Here is an 8,445-nt window from a genome sequence, read left to right as displayed (position 1 = left end):
AAAAAAAAAAAAAAAAAAAAAAAAAAAAAAAAAAAAAAAGAAAAAAAAAGTGTTACTAATACTTGATCTGGATCAAGTAATGTTGGCCAAAAAGGCCCGAAGGAAAATCCTGTGGAAATCATGGGTTCCTCCAAGCAAGTGATAAACTTACTCCAAAATTCTAGTCCTTTGACAGATTTCTCAAACCAAATATGTTATTGTCATATATAACTTTCTTKTACTTTTTAAGGAAACTTCAATTTTTGGATATAACTTTCAAACATTAGACTCTGTTGAACTTGTGGGATCGTGAAAGCTCGTGACTGACATCAGTGATGAAAGATGGTAAATAGTGTAATTAKAATTCATAAATCAAATGTACAGCCAGGAGATGCTAAAAAAAAATTAATGTGGCTTCTAATTAACTTTCAGTAGCAAAGAATAAAACAGTTTATAAATAGTTTTAAGAGAAATTAATTTGCCTTTTTTTTTTCCTTCAGAAACCAATGGTGGAAATCAATTATCTTTGCAGACAAATGCAAGATTCACGTTTTTGCCAATCAATACAGGTCTAATTACACCAAAGAAACAATTAAGAATAGGACAGCAGATCTAAAGCAGCATTTTTATTAGCTTTGCTAGGACAGAAATAGAATGAACAGCAGCACTGCAGAAGGACCCGATGTTTCACCAGCCTGCTSTTCTGTCACGGAGCAGAGATTCAGTTCCAAAGAGAGGATATAAATCCCCAATCACCTATTACCTTTGCTAAACTTCTGCTTGCAGCACCCTGTCTGAGAAAGGTGGAGTTTGAGACAYGGTTATAAGGTATTTTGCAGCTAAAAAAMMCAAATAAAAACAAAAATAGTTTCTCAGTGGAAGAGTAAGCATTGCCATGAAATAATTTMTCTGGTTCCAATGCCAACAGCGTGGGTTGTAAATGAGACTGTAAATGACTGTGCATAACCTACACATGGATAAGTGGAAAAGCTGATTTGTGAGGGGCCATTCAGACTTTGGCTATCATCGGCATGACAGTCAGTGAAGCCTCTGCACATCCTTTACACCTCCAGTCCATCCTGTGGAGCCCATGGGCTTTGTTAGAGAGCAGAAATCACAGCAAGGGACGGGCAAAAACCAATCCCTGCATTAAAGCCATTTTAGAAAGTCTATTTTATAAATCACCTCTGGCTGATATGTCCAAGACAGYTTTCCTTAGAGAAAACCAAGCTAACAGATCATTGAAGTTACAGGCTGGAATTYACCCATAATGTGACAAACTTCAGCTGATATTCTGACTGCTGGAAGGAAATGATTTAAGCTAATTTTTGTAGACAGATTTTTTCCTCTTTAAGAAAACGCACACACAGAGTTTAGTTTCAGTCCACTTATTTCAATACCACCCTGTCTTGCTTGTCTTATTTTCAAGTGTTGCCATCCGAGGGCTGTCATGCTGCTACTTAATAATTTTGACATCTGGTCAGGTCATTTTTCAGAATTAAATGACATGCAGCTTTCACTGGTTTTTTTCCACCATCCTAGGAAAAAAGATTTTCCTTTTCCTTTTGTGTGTGACAAAAACATTTTCGTATTGAGGTAGGCATCACAACACGCAACCCACACCACAAAAAAAATCCTTCTGCTCTCAAGATGGTAAAGTATGCACTACATGAAAGAAAAGAATAAATCATGTGACTCCTGTATGAACTCTGGAGCAAAATCCTGACCCATATTTCTAGAGGAATGCTTGCTGGAGATGTCAGTATGGTCTTTCTTTCTAACCCAGTCATGCAGATGTTTACAAGTMATTTGATGAACTGATTGATTTTGGCCAAAAATCATCCCCATGAATCTCAAATGAGAACAGAACCGCCACTACTTTATAAAATGTGTCTSCTATTGGTGATCAAGCCAGATTATAGACAGTATAGACCCTAGCCATAAAATTTGACTTACCTGTGATAGCCATATATTCACTGTGTTTGGGCTGATTTAGTCAGATTTCCATGCTAATACAATACCTCCAAGAAAAAATTAGCAATTCATTTATTTATCATCTTAAGATACTGCAAGTATAATATACTTGGAAACTTTTTAAAGGAAGAAAAAAACCTTTCTTTAACTTAAGTTAGCTCTGCTTTCTAAGAGAAAAATTTAGCTTATTACAATGCTATGTAAATGCCAGTTTTATTTTTCAAAAGGTAATTACAATCAGCGCAATTCCTGCTATTGTTTGCACTGTGTGACATTAAGCTAAACTCTTTCAGTTTATTTATTGCTTGCTGCTGATCTCTAGTGCCCTTCAGACACTCTTGAAAATAATTATTTAGGCCCCTATTAAAATATTTTGATGRATAAAACCACTGAAGCACTAGTTGATGACCACCAGCTATACTTTAAGCAGAAACAGGCTTGGGTCTCTGGGGTTTTGTTATTTTTAACGTTCCTGGAAGAAACTGAAACAAAGCCAAGGTGAACAAGCTTTCTAATGTTCTCTTATCTTGTGAGTCAAAATAACACTGACTACATTATTTTAGACATAGACATTGCTTTGGAAAGCTTTTGTCTGATTGCTGTGGTAAATTATGGAAAAGATAGATTAACAGCATCACATAAAAGTGTGAGTTTATATCTCTGTCAATGCAGGGTGGTTTTTAAATCCTTAATACCTCATGTTCCACACTGATGTGAAACAAGGTGAGGTTGTGTACACTRTACAGTGTAAAAGTCCTGACTTCCTTTCAAACTTTGGTGCCACCAAATCCTTGAAGAGAACTGCAATAATTTTGATAAATTAGAAATTAGTCGAGATCAATTATTCTTGTAAGGACATCTATTTAGGAGAGGGGGAAAAAACAAAGAAAGAAAAAATAAAAGATTGCTTTCTTTTGGATTAAAAATGGATGGAATCAGTTTGAGAGGAAAATACTTTAAATTGGAATTAGAGCACCCACAATCTTTGTTAAGAAGTACATCGCAAATATCAGTCATGAGAAACAGTTTCTTACAGTGGCAAACWTTTGAAAACAGCTGTGGAAAAATTCAGTTATGCAAATCAAAAGCCAGAAATCACAGATTATAAATAAAACAGTGGCTAGTTGTTGCCTGGTGATTTTTCTTCATCTGTGTTCTGGCTGCTGCTGGAAGCCATTCTCACCCCCTGCTCTGAGTTGCAGGAGATCAGAGAGTTAATGACATTACTGACATACATTACATTGCAGAATTTCTGTTTCTCAGCGTGTCAGCTGCACTCATTCAGCYGTCTCCACATCCCAGGATTTTTTAAGTTGTGCCTGGAACTATATACGGCATGGAAGTAATATTGAGGAGCAGATTTAATCATAATTAAATTTCCAAACTAGGAGCTGCCTGCTAATCTGAGTGTTTCTGCACTGCACTCTAGATCAGTGTTGAACACTTTTTGCTGTGACAGGATCAATGGAAGTAAGGGAATCAAGAGAATGAGATTTATTTGYTCCAGTTTTCCTGAATGCAAGTGTGCTTTATGTAACTAAAATCTGCATGTGGATGACTGTGCACTCCCATAAAGCTCACACCTTTCTTGTTAGCTTGCTGTTTACATAAAATGAAATCTCTACTTATGTAGGACAAAGTCAGTAGTTTCATGTCATGGCTTCTCCTGCATCACAAGGAAGGATGCAAGAAACTGGCATGTTCCTAAGGGAGCACATCACCAGTGCAGTGTCAAATATAATCACATTGTGATGAATGCTCTGTTTCACACCTTCAATATTTTTATCTGGTGTTTGTTTTGTGCACTGCAAAGTTTGGTTTCGGAGTGGGCCCTTCAGAGGAAATATAAGCCTGCATGCCTCAGCAKGGTTCAAAAGCACTTTTTTCTCCACAAATCCCCTCCCACTGCCTCCTCACCATCCCCTCAGAGCCTGAGCTGCTCATGAAAGGGACTCCCTGAGTCGATTAATGCCCTTCTTGAAGAAGGCTCAACCTCTATCACTCTGTAGATGTGAACAGCACCAGGAAAACCTCCTCCAGATGCACTTTGCACAGGCAGCTTCAGGAACTCAATCTCCTGCTTTTGGGGATCTCAGAAAATGCCTCACCTGTTTCTTCACCCCTTCCTTTCATCTCTCTTGCTCTTTGTGTGCTTTTCACCCAGCAATGAGTTCGTCAGGGTAATGGTCACAGGCCAGGTTGCACAGCAAGCTGTAAAAAGGAACCCCTGGGCTTGTCAGGACCTTCAGGTCAAGGAGTCCCTCTCTGGAAAAAGCAGCAGAAGACCACACATCAAAAGAACTCCATTTCAGCGGCAGGCAATCGATGCAAGCACAAATTATATTGATAAAATATGCACAAARCCTGTGATGCCCTCTCTTCCAGGGCCACAGCATCGATGAGGCGTCACTGACAAATCTCCAGGAGTTGCCACAAAACTCTGAMACATTGATTTCCTGAGTCTGGGGTCTCCTGCTGTGTTTCTAATAAGACAAAAGATCCAGAGGTTCTTCCTGTGCATCTGGGAGCTGTTGGTTACGGAGTCAAGCAGTTCAGAACTTGTGCTGTTTCAATTTAGTCCTGCAAACCAGCTAAAGCTCATGTAAAATAAGAGCTCATTAGAGGCAAAATCGACAGTGAAGGCATTTTCTGCAGCTCAGCTTACAAGGCAAAATGCTTATTTCTAAAAAGATGGGGGAAAGGAYGGCATCTAAAGAGATGTGGTCGTGTTTTCTACATTGCAAAGAGCTGCTTAATAGGAAACTCTTCAGCAAGAGATTTAATCCATCTCTGACGTGCATSCTCACCTAACATTTTAAGATGCAGSATTTCAGGATGAAGTTTTATTTTCCTCCTGAAAGGTTTCCAGGTTCACTGGAGCCAAACCGACTCACCTTGACATTGAAAGATTTAAAAGTTGGATTCCTAACCAGACCCAACTTCCTCGAGGTTCTAGTTGTGAATGAAAGAAACTCAATTAGCATGTGAAAATTAAAAATGGAATATTGCAGCACAGGGATCTGGCACCTTTGCCTGTGCTCTGTGGTGATATCTCTACTGCTTTGGCAAGGTTCACTCTTGACTGCATTTCAGTGACATTCTGTTGGAAAATATCCTGTCTCGCCATCTCCCTGTGTCACAAGGTTCACTCAGCTCTTAGGAAGAGASATTCCAAGCATCTCTGACACTTGGATTGTGCCACACAAGCAGAATGAAAAAAGGACTTAAGAAATCAGGTAGTCACCCTGTTTCTTCACCAGCAGCCTCCTGAAGGTAGCTGAAAATGAAAAGGCAGCTGGAAAAACAGCTGCCTGAACTGGGAAGAGTTAAAAGACAGAGCTGGTCTCAGGCAGGACCACACAGTTGAGAGAGGCAAACAAAGCTAGCCAACGAGTGCCCTTAGTGCTGTTCTTTTGGGAGAACTGAGATGGAGGAGATTTGCCCTGTCAAAGAGTGGGGAAGAGCCTTCTTCCATGAAAGTCACCCAGCCTCAGTTTTCACAGTCCAGCCTCCTAGCATGCCCTGGAGTCAGCATTGGCCTAGTGCTCTGTTTTAGTGAAATTTTGTAGGCTCAAAACAATATTCCATGATCACTCCTGTGACAGCAGTGAAGTCTTTGCTTACTGAGTGAACCTATGTCCCCAGCAGCCGTTTGCTGGAAATAGATCTGAAACTCTGGAGCTGCAGGAAGATCCAGTACTTCAGGGACATATCCTCCCAACCAGCAGTGCAAGATTAGCATCAAGCTCAAGGCAGAAAACCAGATACCTCCTTTTAGACAAAAAAAAACCCAGAAGAATTTGGATCAACTGGGTCCTTTGTTTTTTCAGCATATTCTTTTTTTGTTAAGTTCTGTACACCTTATTAGTAAGAAACACTGGTTGAAAGTAATGGAAACTTGAAGGAGCCAGAAAAGTACTGAATGAAGTGGTATGTTAAAAAAAAAAAAAAACTTTCTTTCAAAGGAAACTCATAAAATGTGTAGCCCAGGTGTTCTTTACTTTCTAATCAGGCTTTCTGATATAATGAAAGATCATCCAGAGAGGCACTTACTCATTCATGTGATGGTTCTGTCAAAAAAAGAGGAAATGCAAGCAATGGGAAGAGAAGATCAGCTTAATCCATTTCAGCTTAACAGTGCTTGGGAGGAAATGATATTAAACTGAAATCTGTGAATTTTTTGGCAGTTTAAAAACGCTCCTGCAGACAGCAAACATTTGCTGAAGATTAAATCGTATTGTTGGTGCTGCTAATTAGCGAACACAACACCCAGGTTGTGCCACCACACCTGGCCCTGCTGTTTGCTGGAAACACAAACAGCCAGGCTGCTGTCCCCACTCCTGATGGGATTTAGTGCCACGTGCCCCGTGTTAAATGYGACCAGAGCTTGTCACTCAGGGACTGCTGGTGCTGGTGGCACTGGTTTTGTGCCAGATTCAGCTGTTTGTGTGAGCATCACCTCGCTGACAGCCACGGGGAGACATCCAGGGCAATTAGAGCGGCAATSAAGGATTGACATCACCTCCTGCTCAGCCCGTGTTGTTCAATATAAAAATGAGCTCAATTAGTTCTGTGTTCAGGGCTCGGGCTCACGTTAAGTTGTGGAAGCGGCAATTAATTCCAGCTTCTCATTTTGGTAGATTATTAAAAAAAAAAATTTAAAAAATAGAAGCATTTGGGTAGTTGTTTTCACTTTTAATAAGAGCACAATTTACTCTCAGGGTCAGAAGTGTGACATATGCTCTGTCTGGTGTTACAAAAATAATGATGCATYGGGTCATCTGAGATGTGCAGGGCTGGGGGGAAATAAGGAGAAAGCAAAGGCAGAGACAGCTCCTGGCCTGCTGCTGACGTGATCTGCTCTCTCTGTGCAGCCATCGTTAAAATGCCAGGCTGCTAAATACCCCAGAAAATAAAACCACACTCTAAAAAGAATTATTTATTGGTTTGGATTGAGAAAGCAGACCCTCTTGTAGAACAGGCAGTTAAAATGAGTGTTTTGATATTCAGGMGGCACCTAGCAGCGAGACAGCTTGTCAGTGCTTCCTCTATAAAACACTCGTTCCTTAAAAARCGCCGTGGTTCTTGTCAGCTAGAAAGAAAAATGGTTAAATCAGCTTGTCTATTTTTGAAGTGAAGATCAGCAAAAATCAAATCAAAACAAAACAAGATGTTTCCAGTKTTTCCAAGTTCTATTTGTACATCTTCCTAGCAAGGAAATATTTTGTCTTTCAAAGGAAAATCTAGAGAAGCCCACATTAAGAATAATTTTATTTAAAATCCAACACTGCTCCTAAAGCTGTTTAGTTGGCTTGAAGGTTGGACTGTGAAGGTGTATTAATTTTCAGAAATAGAAAGACATCAGCAGTATCATTTCCCATGGTTTTCTGGGAAGAATTTTGGGGAGCACATTCTCAGACATCATTTCACTTCCCATACAGAGCACTCAGTTGTATTTTCATACCCAGAGGCAAAGCAGCTTTCAGAGAAGTGTCTGATTGCCCCATGGCCCCCAAAGATGGCAGATTGTTCAAGGAGCAGGCTAATTTTTTTCTAATTAATTGCTTCTTTTAGGCTGATGACCTTTCTGGAGCGTGAAACAAGGTACAAGATACTGATATTTGGGGATGGCCCACTATTATTTTATTGTGCTGACTGTTTGTAAAAACTTCATGCAGTAACTTTTGTTGGCTGAGTTTCACTGAGATGCTGTCTAATCCCTACCTAACCCATGTCTTGACCTGAATTTCATCCACCACGCTTAGATCTAAATATTTAAAGGCACAAAAAGCAAGAATTGTCTAAGGGAATGACGTAAAGCACGGATCTGAAAGCGGGTTAAGGAAAATCTCTAAGTTGGCAGGTAAAGATGAGGCACTTCARCCATTATTTATTGTCATGTAAGCTTCATTGCACTCTCTTGGTATTAAAACACTTCACAGATGACATTTAAATGAATTTGGTGTTATTATAATTACACAAAGGCTATACTGATGAAATATAAGAATTTCTGGTTTGAGCTACTTTGAGAAATTGGGAGGAGGGGAAGGTGTGTGACTATTTCCAATTATCCACATCCTTTTATCGCTTCACGTGAAAGATTCCCTTGTGCTGGGAATTTGTCAGTTTATTTTGAACCCAAAGGTCTCCTTTGTAGCTCCTTTTGAGCTGATAAATCCACATGAGAGCACACTGCTATGACTCTTGGTGTGGCCATCAGTGTGGGGGCACACTGATGTGAAGGTTACAAAACTTCTGATCAACCCAAGGGCAATTAAATTAACTAAATAACTTCTTAAGCTGCTTTGGCTCCTATAGACACACTGCAGGTGCATGCAGGGTGATCCCACAATTCCTGGTTCTGGGCGACTCTTTGTGTCCTGTATGGTGTTGTCCAAAAGCCCATCTCTCCCCATTTCAGAGTTTTCAGAAGAAAACCAGAAATTTTGTCATTTCTGGTGAGCCAGGRGCTGAGGAAGAGGGCACTGGAGG

This window comes from Malurus melanocephalus, unplaced genomic scaffold (genome assembly GCF_030028575.1).
Source record: "Malurus melanocephalus ecotype Western Australia unplaced genomic scaffold, MMel_1.1 scaffold_175, whole genome shotgun sequence".
In the NCBI taxonomy this organism is placed as follows: domain Eukaryota; kingdom Metazoa; phylum Chordata; class Aves; order Passeriformes; family Maluridae; genus Malurus; species Malurus melanocephalus.
Note: the sequence above shows the minus strand (reverse complement) of the source record.